The sequence below is a fragment of the Papio anubis genome, chromosome 7, assembly GCF_008728515.1.
Source record: "Papio anubis isolate 15944 chromosome 7, Panubis1.0, whole genome shotgun sequence".
NCBI lineage: Eukaryota > Metazoa > Chordata > Mammalia > Primates > Cercopithecidae > Papio > Papio anubis.
The window spans coordinates 98,875,962-98,886,327 of NC_044982.1; the positions used below are offsets into that span (position 1 = coordinate 98,875,962).

The following is a 10,366-nucleotide window of genomic DNA, read 5'->3' on the forward strand; positions in this document are numbered from 1 at the left end:
ACCACTCCCTAGAAAGACACACACACACTCACATAGATTTTGCACACTAATTCAGGGAGTTTGTGTCCTCCTTGAGCCAACATTCAGGCACCCTAATTTCAAACCTCTGCTCTAGTGAGAACTGTAAAAAAGCAGTTTATGGAACTGTTCGACCTGGCTCCTGCCAGTGCAAAAACTGTTCACTGAGCAGGAAACAAGATGGGACTGAAAGGTAAACAGTCAGATGTAAACAAAGAGAAAGCCAGGAACTTTTACACAAACATTCCCGCAAAGTAGGAGGCTGCAGCCTCCATGTGGCTCTGAACACAGCTTTCCTGATAGCAGAGACTGAATGAGGCACAGAACATCTGTTTTGCATAATGTGCTCATTGCAGAGGCAGTCAACAGAACCTGTGGCCCCAGAAATATTTCCCCTTGAGCTGAAGCTTCTCAGAGAATGGAAAGAGAGGTGGAACCACGTTCCGGTGTAGATGAAACTGGCCAATATGGTAAGAAAATGAAATTGCAAACATGTATAAGTAAGCCCCAGGGTTTTGTGTGGCCATCTTCAGGGACTCTTGTGTGCAGTGACGACATGGTAGGCTTTGGGAGTTCTCTGGGCTCACTCTTACACTCTCTGAACACCAGACTGTAAGTAGTAGAGAAGTAAGGGCTCTTGCCTATATATTGGATTATTGCTTTCTTTTTCTTTTCTTTTCTTTTCTTTTTTTTTTTTTTTGAGACAGAGTCTCGTTGTGTGGCCCAGGCTGGAATGCAGTGGTGCGATCTCGGCTCACCGCAATCTCTGCCTCCCTGGTTCAAGTGATTCTCCTGCCTTCGCTTCCCAAGTAGCTGGGATTACAGGCATGTGCCAGCACACTGGCTATTTTCTTTCTTTCTTTCTTTTTTTTTTTTTTTTGTATTTTTAGTAGAGACAGGGTTTCACCATGTTGGTCAGGCTGGTCTTGAACTCCTGACTTCAGGCAATCCGCCTGCCTCGGCCTCCCAAAGTACTGGGATTACAGGCATGAGCCACTGTGCCCAGCCTTACATTGGATTATTGGAAAAAATAATTTACAAGAATGTGGCCCAGTTACAGTGGCCCATAATCATGCCTGTAATCCCAGAACTTTGGAGGCCGAGGCAGGAGGATTGCTTGAGCCCAGGAGTTTGAGATCAGACTGGGCAAAAAAAAAAAAGAATGTTCATTGTAGGCCTATTTATACCAGTGAAAAATTGCTCCAAATAGTAGATGGCTTAAATAAATTATGGCGGACTGTTTGTGTGTGGGTTTTTGTTTGTTTGTTGTGGGGCAGGTTCTTGCTCTGTTGCCCAGACTGGAGCACAGTGGCGCAACCATGGCTCACTGCGGCCTTGAACTCCTGGCATTAAGTGATCCTCCTGCCTCAGCTTCTGGGGTAGCTAGGACTATGGATGTGTACCACCGCATGATGTGAGCCATCATGCCTAGTCAGTGCATTATTTGATAGACTTAACCATCTAAAATGACAGTGCAGAACATCATGCAGACAGACATCTTCTTCCCTCCCCTGGTCTCAAGCCACAGGGTCATTTTTTCTTTGATCTTTTCAAAGTCACCCTTCTTAAGCATGAGATGTGGGTGGCCATGTCCAGCCTCTCCCTCCCCGGTGCTTTATTTATTTTTTTAGAGACAGAATCTTGCTGTGTCATGCAGGCTGGAGTGCAGTGTGTGATCATGGCTCACTGCAGCTCAAGAGATCTTCCTGCCTCGGCCTCCTAAAGCATTGGGGTTACAGGCATGAGACACCGTGCCTGGCCTCCCTGAAGATATGAGGTGATGTGATTGCTGTCTCCCAAGTTTTCACTCCATATAAGTTCAAATCCCATCTGTGGCACCTACTGGGCAAGATCCTTTAATCTCTCTTACCTTCAGTTTCTCCTCTGTGAAACAGCATAACAAGCAGCTTTTTTTTTTTTTTTTCCTGAGACAGTCTCACTCTGTTGCTCAGGCTGGAGTGCAGTGGTGTGATCTCGGTTCACTGCAATCTCCGCCTCCTGGGTTCAAGCAATTCTCCTGCCTGAACCTCCTGAGTAGATGGGATTACAGGCATGTGCCACCATGCCAGGCTAATTTTTGTATTTTTAGTAGAGATGGGGTTTCACCATTTGGCCAGGCTGGTCTTGAACTCCTGACCTCAAGTGGTCTGCCTGCCTCGGCCTCCCAAAGTGCCAGGATTACAGGTGTGAGCCACTGCGCCCAGCTGCAAGTAGCTTTTTGATGACCTCCTATGGGAGCTGAGATTTGTGAAGCTGACAGCATAGCACAGTTGTTAGGACACCAGACTGTGGACCCTCCGTTGGCTGACCTTGGTGGCTCAGATTCCAGCTTAGTCATTTTCTTTCTGGGTGGCAATGGGCAAAGTGCTGAAGCACTTTCTGTGTAAATTTTCTCATTTATAAAATGAGGATAACAAAAGCATGGTTGTGAGGACTAACACATCTAAAGCACTTAGCCGCATCCGATAGGGTAGTCATCAGCCACAGTACCTACTGAGCACTTGAAATGTGGCTTGTCTCTCCCAGCTACTCGGGAGGCTGAGGCAAGAATTGCTTGAACCTGGGAGGCGGAGGTTGCAGTGAGCTGAGATCGCGACAGTGCGAGACTCCATCTCAAAAAAAAAAAAAAAAAAAGGGAAGAAATGTGGTTTGTCTAAACTGAGATGTGCCCTGCATGGTGCTCACGCCTATAATCCCAACACTTTGGGAGGCTGAGTGGGGAGGCCAGGCACAGTGGCTCACACCTGTAATCCCAACACTTTGAGAAACTGAGGCGGGAGGATCGCTTGAGTCCAGGAGTTTGCGACCAGCCTGGGCAACATGGTGAGACCCTGTCTCTAAAAAAACAAAAATTAAAAATTGGCCTGGTGTGGTGGCATGTGCCTAAGGTCCCAGCTACTCCGGAGGCTGAGACAGGAGGATCACTTGAGTTTGGAAGGTCAAAGCTGCAGTGAACCATGATTGTGCCACTGCACTCCAGCCAGGGTGACAGAGCGAGACCCTGTCTCAAACAAAACAAAACAAACAAAAAAACCCTGAAATGTGATGTATGCATAAATTCACATCGGATTTTGAAGACTTCATACAAAAAAGGCCAAGTGCAATAGCTCATATCTGTAATCCCAGCACTTTGGGAGGCTGAGGTGGGTGGATTGTTTGAGACCAGCCTGGGCAACATCGTGAAACCCCAACTTTACAAAAAAATACAAAACATTATCAGGGCGTGGTGGTATGTGCCTATAGTCCCAACTACTCAGGAGGCTGAGGTGGAAGGATCACCGGAGCCCAGGGGAGGTCAAGGCTGTAGTGAGTTGTGATCATGCCACTGCACTCCAGCCTAGGCAACAGAGTGAGACCCTGTCTCAAAAACAAAAAAAAAAAAACAAAAAAAAACAAAAAAAAGTAAAATAACTCACTAATTGTTGATTATATTGGGTTAAATAGAATATATTATTTGTTTTCTTGTTTTTGAGATGGAGTCTCACTCTGTTGCCCAGGCTGGAGCATAGTGGCACCATCTTGGCTCACTGCAACCTCTGCCTCCCGGGTTCAAGCGGTTCTTCTGCCTCAGCCTCCTGAGTAGCTAGGATTACAGGTAAGTGCCATCATACCTGGCTAATTTTTGTATTTTTAGTAGAGACAGGGTTTCCCCATATTGGCCAGGCTGGTCTTGAACTTCTGACCTCAAGTGATCTGCCTGCCTCAGCCTCCCAAACTGCTGGGAGGACAAGAGTGAGCCACCACACCCAGTCTAAATAGAATATATTATTACAAATAATTTCACCAGTGGGTTTTTTGTTTTTTCTTTTAAAAATGCAGCTACGGCCGGGCGCGGTGGCTCAAGCCTGTAATCCCAGCACTTTGGGAGGCCGAGACGGGCGGATCACGAGGTCAGGAGATCGAGACCATCCTTGCTAACCCGGTGAAACCCTGTCTCTACTAAAAAATACAAAAAAACTAGCCGGGCGAGGTGGCGGGCGCCTGTAGTCCCAGCTGCTCGGGAGGCGGAGCTTGCAGTGAGCTGAGATCCGGCCACTGCACTCCAGCCTGGGCGACAGAGCGAGACTCCGTCTCAAAAAAAAAAAAAAAAAAAAAAAAAATGCAGCTACTAGTCTTTAAAACTATGCTCTTTTCTGCCATGGTGCAAAGTAAATTAATAAATTAAAAAACGACTACTAAGCCAGGCACAGTGGCTCATGCCTGCAATCTCAGCAGTTTGGGAGGCTAAGGCAGATCACCCAAGGTCAGGAGTTCGAGACCAGCCTGACCAACATGGTGAAACCCCGTCTCTACTAAAAATACAAAAGTTAGCTAGGCATGGTGGTGTGTGCCTGTAATCTCAGCTACTCCTGAGGCTGAGGCAGGAGAATTGCTTGAACCCGGGACACGGAGGTTGTAGCGAGCCAAGATCTTACCACTGCACTGCAGCCTAGATAACAGAGCGAGACTCCATCTCAAAAACAAAACAAAACAAAACAAAAGGCCGGACATGGTGGCTCATGCCTATAATCCTAGCACTTTGGGAGGCCGAGGTGGGCGGATCACCTGAGGTTGAGAGTTCGAGACCAGCCTGACCAACATGGAGAAACCCCATCTCTACTAAAAATACAAAATTAGCCAGGCATGGTGGCGCATGCCTGTAATCCCAGCTACTCAGGAGGTTCAGGCAGGAGAATTGCTTGAACCCAGGAGGCACAGATTGCAGTGAACCGAGATCATACCACTGCACTCCAGCCTGGGCAACAGAGTGAGACTCTATCTCAGAAAAAAAAAAAAAAAAAAAAGCTGCTGAGGCAAGGGAATCACTTGAACCTGGGAAGCGGAGGCTGCAGTGAGCCAAAATCATGCTATGGCACTCCAGCCTGGGCAACTGGAGTGAAACTCCATCTCAAAAAAAACCCAAAACCAAACAACAACAACAATAAACTACCTAGGTAGCTTGCATTATGTGTTTATTGGACAGCAGCTGCTTAGAACAAGCCTGGTGTGGAGTAAGTCAGTGTAATTGAAAGCTGCTGTCAGTGTTCAGTGCCTGACATATGGTAAGTGCTTATTGAACAGCAGTTTTTTGGTTTTTGTTTTGTTTTGAAATGGAGTCTAGTTCTGTCACCCAGGCTGGAGTGTGGTGGTGCGATCTCAGCTCACTGCAACCTCCGCCTCCCAGGTTCAAGTGATTCTCATGCCTCAGCCTCCTGAGTAGCTGGGATTACAGGTGCACCCCACCATGCCTGGCTAATTTTTTTGTATTTTTAGTAGAGGCCGGCTTTCACCATGTTGGCCAGGCTGGTCTCAAACTACTGAGCTCAGGCAATCTGCCTGCCTCAAACTCCCAATGTGCTAGGATTATGAGCGTGAGTCACCATGCCTGGCCTGTTTTTTTCTTTTTTTTTGTGACAGGGTCTCACTTTGTCATCCAGGCTGAATGAGTATAGTGGTGTGATGTCAGCTCACTGCAGCTTAGATGTCCTGGGCTCACACAGTCCTCTCACCTCAGCCTTCTGGATGGCTCTGACTATAGGCGTACACCACCATGCCCTGCTAATTTTTTTTAATTTTTTTTTAGAGACAGGGTCTTGCTATGTTGCCCCGGCTGTTCGCGAACTCTTGGGTGCAAGCGATCCTCCTGCCTCAGCCACCCAAAGTGTTGGGATTACAGGTGAGAGCCACCATGCCTGGCCTTGAATGGCAGTTTTGAAGACTTTTCTCCATCCCCTCTCTTGCCTCTCTGCCTTGGCAATCTAACCTGGAAAGCATTGTCTGTTTCCTTCCCAGCTTGTTCTATTCACTGGCAGTGAGAGCCCTGTCTTTCCTTTTATCCTCCCAACTCCCAGTGCCTCTCCAGGGGTGCCCAGCCCCCCAGTGAATTTCCATGCTGGTGGGACTTTCTGGCTGTCCAGTTTCCCATCACCTCCCCTCTCCCACCAGCTCTGGGCCCAAGCACCTCTGTGTTCCCCCGGAGTCCACCCACCAGGGGTGTGGTGATCACTCTTGCCATCGTCACTCTCGGGTTTTCTCCTTAGGCCCTGAACTTCTGAGGCTTGATCTGCGATGCTGTGAGAGATGGGACGCTGCCAGAAGGGGCTACTGGCAGGCTGCCAAGAGGCTGCCCACAGAGGCCTTCGCCCTGACAAATTCACCCCTGGGGCCCTGAGTCTGCCCTCAGCCTGGCAGCTGGTAGAGAGGAGATCCAGGTCCCAGCTGTGGACTCAGACGAATCAATTGCTCGGGAGGCCAATATATACACCAGATGGTAAGTTTTCCATGCATTTAGCAGGGTGAGACCAGTTTTTGTTTAGGAAAATATCTTGATCAGCCACTTTTGTTGAGGAAGGGGAGGTGCTAAGGACATGGTTGAAGGGAGATGTTTAAACACAGGAGGAATCAAACGGCTTTACAGAGAACGTTAACCTGAACTTGGGGGTGAGGGACCCCAAAAGAGAAGAAGAGACGGAAGGATGGTCATAGAAATGAAGGAGGGAGGGCGGGGGCAGAAAACAAAATGGCAAGGTCAGAGCCTGGGGGGTATGTGTCCAGTGAGAATTTCACAGTGGCAGGGACACCAAAGGGTTTTTTTTTTTGAGACTCTTGTTGCCCAGGCTGGAGTGCAATGGTGTAATCTCGGCTCACTGCAACCTCCGCCTCTGGGTTCAAGTGATTCTCCTACCTCGGCCCCTCCGAGTAGCTGGGACTACAGCTACAGTAGCTGGGACACGCCACCACGCCTGGCTAATTTTTTTATTTTTAGTAGAGATGGGGTTTCACCATGTTGGCCAGGCTGGTCTCAAACTCTTGTCCTTGTGTTCCACCTGCCTCAGACTCCCAAAGTGCTGGGATTACAGGCGTGAGCCACTACACCCGGACTCAAAGGACTTTTATGAACAGGATCTGTACTATTCTTCTTGAAATGGTTTGTTTTCCTACTAAGTACATCCCTCTATTGCCCAAGCCTTCAGTAAAAGCTGTATCTCATGTGACAAGAAAGCATAGAAAGGTCAGGCATGGTGGCTCACATCTGTAATCCCAGCACTTTCACTTTGGGAGGCTGAGGTGGGCGATCACCTGAGGTCAGGAGTTTGAGACCAGCCTGGCCAACATGGTGAAAACCCATCTCCATTAAAAATACAAAAAAGCCAGGCGCGTTGGCTCATGCCTGTAATCCCAGCACTTTGGGAGGCCGAGGTGGGTGGATCAGGAGGTCAAAAGTTCGAGACCAGCCTGACCAACATGGTGAAACCCCGTCTCTACTAGAAATACAAAAATTAGCCGGATATGGTGGCGGGTGCCTGTAGTCCCAGCTACTCGGGAGGCTGAGGCAGGAGAATCGCTTGAACCTGGGAGGTGGAGGTTACAGTGAGCTGAGATCACTTCACTGCACTCCAGCCTGGGTGACAGAACAAGACTCTGTCTCATTAAAAAAAAAAAAAAAAAAAAGAAAGAAAGAGAGAAAGAAAAAGAAAACGAAAGAAAAAAAAAAAGAAAGCATAGAAAGAGGGCTTTTTTTTTTTTTTTCCTAGGATGGGCACAGAGCAGAGGGACGTCACCAGGAAGTGATAGGCAGGGACTCAGGAGGTCAACACTGCAGGCCAGGGGCCAGGGGGACTGGAAAGCCTTCTAGAACCCTGGAAGCAGTGGGGAAGATGTCAGGGGCCCGACTGCCATGGGATAGGAGTAGGAGGAGATTCAATTTAGAGCTCAAAGGCTAAGGCCACCCAAGCTGTGCAACTGGGCCCAGCCTGGGCAGCTGTCATGCTCGGGCACTTTGTCCCTACCTGACCTTACCTCATAGCCAGACCAGCGTAAAAAACAGGCCTGCGAGGAGGGCTTGGCAGGACTGTGTCTTGCCAAGGAGTAATCTGGGGCTGCACATAAGGATTGGCCCTGGCTGTGGTGTGATAAAGGACTCGCCTCAACCAGGGGCTCCGCCTACTGCTCCTCCCCAGGTAGACACTGCCACCTTCTGGCTCTTCCTCAACTGACTGCCGGCACCTGCCTCCTCCACACCTCCTTCAAGACAGGCTTTCTCCTGACCAAGAAACAGAATTGTGGAGGTTTCCTTTACCTGCTTACAATCCTGTCTTTCTGGGCTCCCATAAGGTCACTTAAATTAGAGTCTAGGTGATGCCAACCTTTAAAAATAACTTTAAAAAACAATCTTCTGCGAGTACCTCTTAAGTGTTCTCATTTTTTTAAAAAAAAGGGTAACAAGGGTAACTATAGGAGGTGATGAATATGTTAATTAATTTGATTGTGATAATCATTTCACGTGTCCATATACCAAATCATCACGTTTATATAAATTTTAATATATATAATTTTACTTGTCAATTGTATCTCAACAAAGCAGAAAAATCCACCCCAGGCTTTTGGTCTCCTCCCACTGATGGCTTCCCACAACTGTCACTGCCTCATTTTTCAGTTGATTGGGGGCAGGGCCCCACTGTGGGGTGTCACTGTCACTGGTATGAAGGCATTTGAGGCTACAGACACTGTTCCCAGTCGTTCCCCCTTGGTTTTTGTTGGCTTGTTTGCTGGTTGGTGGGGTGTTTTTCTTTCTGTCTTTTTTTTTTTTTTTTTTTATGAGAGAGGGTCTCGTGCTGTCACCCAGGCTGGAGTGCAATGGTGTGATCTCGGCTCACTGCAACCTCTGCCTCCTGGGTTCAAACGATTCTCCTGCCTCAGTCTCCTGAGTAGCTGGGATTACAGGCACCCATCACCATACCCGGCTAATTTTTGTATTTTTAGTAGAGACTGAGTTTCACCGTGTTGGCCAGACTGGTCTCAAACTCTTGACCTCGTGATCTGCCCACCTCGGCCTCCCAAAGTGCTGGGATTACAGGTATATGCCACCGCACCCGGCAGGTGGGGTGTTTTTTGCTGGGACTCCCCAGGCCTCTCCACTACTGTGCTCTGCTGCAGGCAGGTTTACTGGGATTCCTGTAACCAGTTTCTTGAGTTTATCAAGGGGTTTGTCTCCCTCCACAGCAATAGTTTGTTAATTTTCTCTCTCTCCTTACCTGAATGCGGGGATATGTTCTCTCCCTCCTCACCTGAATGCGGGGATATGTTCTCTCTCTCCTTACCTGAATGCGGGGAAATGCCTTCCTGCCTTTCCTCCTGAGAATCACTCTAGCCTGGCCAAAAGTCCTTTGTTTTGGTCTTTCCAAGTCAGTGCTGAAACCCAAGCTTTCTCCACCAAAGGGAGTCCCAGCTCTTCACCTCCCAAATCGTCCCATTCCCAAGTCCCAAACAGGGAAGAGAGCTCGGGCGACTATGGAGATTGGAGTCTTGCCTTAGACCCCAAGGACCAGGCCCTTGTCCAGGGAAGCCCTTGGTCCTTGTGGAATCTGCCGGGGTGGGGGTGGGGAGGCTGCTGGAGAGACCTCCGGGTGACATTCCCGAGACAGTGGAAACTCACATGGCCCAGCTGTTCATCCTCCATGGGCTCCACTTCCCACCCATCCCTGGCTTGCAGATCCTCTTACCACGGCATGTTTCCTTCCCTCCCCTCCGCAGAGTTGGCTGACTCATTAGGCACTTCCCACAATCCGGTTCCTTCATCCCCCCGCTGCCCCTGCCACAAGCTTCCTGCTGGAGTCTGGAGGACCTCAAAGATGTCCAAGGAGGCCAGCCCTTGGGAGGCCAAGGACTTCACAGCCCGAGGGGAGAGCAAGTCGTCCAGCCGCTGAGACCCACTCAGACCACGAACAGGGCAGGTGCTCAGAGGGCTCGCCCTCTCGTCCACCCCAAACTGGCTGTTGGACATTCTAGTGTTGACCCAGAGAAAGAAGCTGAGGCAAAATCAATATACAGGGTTAATTTGGGCCAAGAGTGAGGACAGCCATTAGGGACACACTTCAAGTTGCCTTGGCATGTGCTCTGTGTTCAGCTTTTGTTACAAGCAGGCCTTTAAAGGCAAAAGGGGACGGCCGGGCGCGGTGGCTCACACCTGTAATCCCAGCACTTTGGGAGGCCGAGACGGGTGGATCACGAGGTCAGGAGATCAAGACCATCCTGGCTAACACAGTGAAACCCCGTCTCTACTAAAAATACAAAAAATTAGCCGGGCGCGGTTGCGGGTGCCTGTACTCCAAGCTACACGGGAGGCTGAGGCAGGAGAATGGCGTGAACCCGCGAGGCGGAGCTTGCAGTGAGTGGAGATCACGCCACTGCACTCCAGCCTGGGCGACAGAGCGAGACTCCGTCTCAAAAAAAAAAAAAAAAAAAAAAAAAGGCAAAAGGGGACAAAAAGTGGGTGATTCAACAATGTTCTTAGTAGTTTGCAGGAATAACATTGGCTTGTGATTGGCTATGCATTATTGAGCTATGGGGTATGAGTTATGGTGTCTGG

At 49.0% G+C, this 10,366-nt stretch overlaps 1 long non-coding RNA gene across 1 annotated transcript; it reads left to right on the forward strand.

Moving 5' to 3' along the window:
* The first annotated feature begins 291 nt into the window (after positions 1-291).
* Positions 292-10,034, forward strand: LOC108586799. The gene is made up of 3 exons (XR_001904570.3): positions 292-488; positions 6,039-6,268; positions 9,532-10,034. It is a non-coding gene; the product is annotated as an uncharacterized LOC108586799 (long non-coding RNA).
* Positions 10,035-10,366: the final 332 nt, after the last annotated feature.